Here is a 2,780-nt window from a genome sequence, read left to right on the forward strand (position 1 = left end):
CCGATAGCCAGATGCTGGGAAACACCATATCTCACTTCCCTGACACATCAGTAGTAGGGCTTGTTTTATCCACTCTTTACAGATGAAAAAACTGAGACTAAAAGAAAACAAATGACTCGTTCAATATCTTTCAGTCAATAAGTGGAAAAGCATACTCTTATTTTAGTAGTGAAAGAATGCAAATGAAATAAATATCTCTGCATGCTCGCTTCGGCAGCACATATACTAAAATTGGAACAATACCAAGAAGATTAGCATGGCCCCTAAAAAAAGAAAAAAAAAAAGAAGGAAATATCTCTTCAAAATATATTTTGACAAGATGGACATTTTTCTCAGCTATATGGCTCCAAATCACTGTGAAACAGCAGCAGCATAAACCCTAAACAAATAAAATATATTAATATTGAATCACAACATCCCATACTTACACCAATAGTATTCTCTAATCTGTAGTTTTTTTGAAGTACTAAAGTCAAATAACTTAGTATAGGGTATGTTGAAAATAAGCCTTTGTTAGCTAACATATCTCCAATTTTCTGCATAGTATACTAAAATGAAATGTGCTTTAATTTAATGCTGTGCTAGCACTAAATAAATAAAAATAGAATTACAATCCTAATTTTACTATCAAATAAGTTATCTGATAATTTAATATGTAATTCTTAAATTCTGAAACTGAGTGTAATCTTTCTCAAGAAATACAGATGATTTATAGGTTGTGTTTTAATAATGTAGACTAATTGCTTCTGAATTACATGTTCCCCCTCATTCCTTATCTAATTATTAAACTCATTAATGTTCACAGAGATAATTCAGAAGTATTATGATGAACCCAGACTGTGGAAACAAAACTATATTAGTGAATATCAGATGTTGATGGGGGTTTTTTTGTAATTAAAAGCACCCTTTTTTAAAAAGGATAATCACAATGATTTTTAAACTCCATAGATAAAGATACTGTGGATGTCTTCAGATGTGGAGAGAAAAGAAGCTGTAGTAACAATACACATCCAAAATTCACTCAGTCACTGACCCTACTGATTCATGCAGGAAAGACTCCAGTCCCCAAACGGGTCCCCAGCTCAAGTATTTCTGGGAGTCCCTCAAAGGGAAAGAATAAATCTACTATGTTATCTGTTCCCATCTTTTCCTTCTGGAAGTTGCCTTCCTATATGAAAACCGCTAGTCACTGCCATTGCCACATGGGCCCTGTAAAACGTCTGTGCCCACGTCAAGGTACCACCTCGTGTTCCCAGCGTAGTCCATCTCTGGAGTCAGAGCTTTGCCATCACTGTCTGAGGCTGGAAAGAAGTCCCTCCCGCATGCTCGGTACAATGCTCTCAGTGTCTTTGGAGCAGCCTAGCTGCTTTCACAAGAATCATGCAAAATATCATGGCATTTCTCATGAAAGTAGCTGCTTCAGCTTTTTCCTCTACTTTGCTCTATCGGGGCTCAAAAAATCTGTACGGGCTGTAGCTATTCTGCTCCCTTTTGTCCATATTTCTCCCACTTCACCCCCACTGTTCCTGCAATTATATATATATATATTCATTTTTCTGCTTTAGCCTTAAAGAAAACCTCAGGCATATCAATGTATGCTAACAGATGTACTTATGGGTCACTAGCACACTGGCTTAGCAAACAGTAAGACTCTTATTTTCAATTTGAGCTCAGCTAGGATCCACTTGAAATTGGTCATGGATGGAAAGTATTTTTTTATCATTTAAATGTAACAAAACAAATATTCAAACCATAAATAGAAGCACGGTTTTGTAACATGCTAGTACATGCCAGCATCAAGGGATTAAATATTAGCCAGAAATACTTTCTCTTTGTATGCATTCTTTTCAACTAAAAGAAAATGAACCACTGTCTGAAATCACCTGAAGGAGGACCACTGGCTATTTCAAAAGCATAGTCTGGAAGTGATTAGCTGACATACTTTAATAAGCCTTTTTTATTCTTTGAATTTGGAGTTCCCTCCCTGCTTGGTTAGTTGGTCTCATATAAATCCTCTTTGCTTTGGATTTACTTTCTGAGCATATGCTTGTTACTTTGTGTAAGAATCCCAAAGCTTTTGGATGTGCTTTGGGGATAAAATACAAAAAAAGTCATTATTTCTTTTAAATCCTTTTTTAAAAGACCAAGGTAATTTGTTTGAAATAGAAAGAGGTCTTTTACTATGAGGAAAATTATGAAATTATTAAAATGAGTTGCAGTATAAATATGCATACAGGCATGTATAGAAACAACCAAATAAAAGCTTAAAATATAAACTCAAAAATTTTTGTAGCCATATAGATTTCCATACACACACATATTCAAATTCAACAGGGGTAAGAGGTTTTCTCAAGGGTATGTTTTACAACAATAGAGTTTACATACAATTTCAAAATTAAAGATAGTCACAGTTTTTTCTCATTTGGATTAATGGACTCAGTATCAAAAGTTAAAATATGAGCATTTTTCACTAATTGGGTCCATTCAAATATCTAAACATATATTGCCACAAGGATTTAATAACCTATCCTCTAAATTAAAACAGTTATAAAAAGAGAGTAGAAAGTAAATATTGTTCTAGGAGAAAAAAAGAGAGGCTCTCTTTAAAGAAAAAAATAATAAGATTCAAGATGTGTAAGAAAAGCAGACTGTTGGCCTGTTTATTTGAGATGAGTTTCAAAGAACAGGGAAAAAATGATATGACTTGTCAGAACCAAAATTCTAGAACCGAAAGGAAATGGGGCTTACAGTCATATGCTCATCAAAACTGACCAAAATGC

General features: G+C 34.2%; 1 pseudogene; it reads left to right on the forward strand.

Moving 5' to 3' along the window:
- Window positions 1-201: 201 nt before the first annotated feature.
- On the forward strand, window positions 202-300 carry LOC118927804 (U6 spliceosomal RNA; annotated as a pseudogene).
- Window positions 301-2,780: the final 2,480 nt, after the last annotated feature.

The sequence above is a fragment of the Manis pentadactyla genome, chromosome 16, assembly GCF_030020395.1.
Source record: "Manis pentadactyla isolate mManPen7 chromosome 16, mManPen7.hap1, whole genome shotgun sequence".
NCBI lineage: Eukaryota > Metazoa > Chordata > Mammalia > Pholidota > Manidae > Manis > Manis pentadactyla.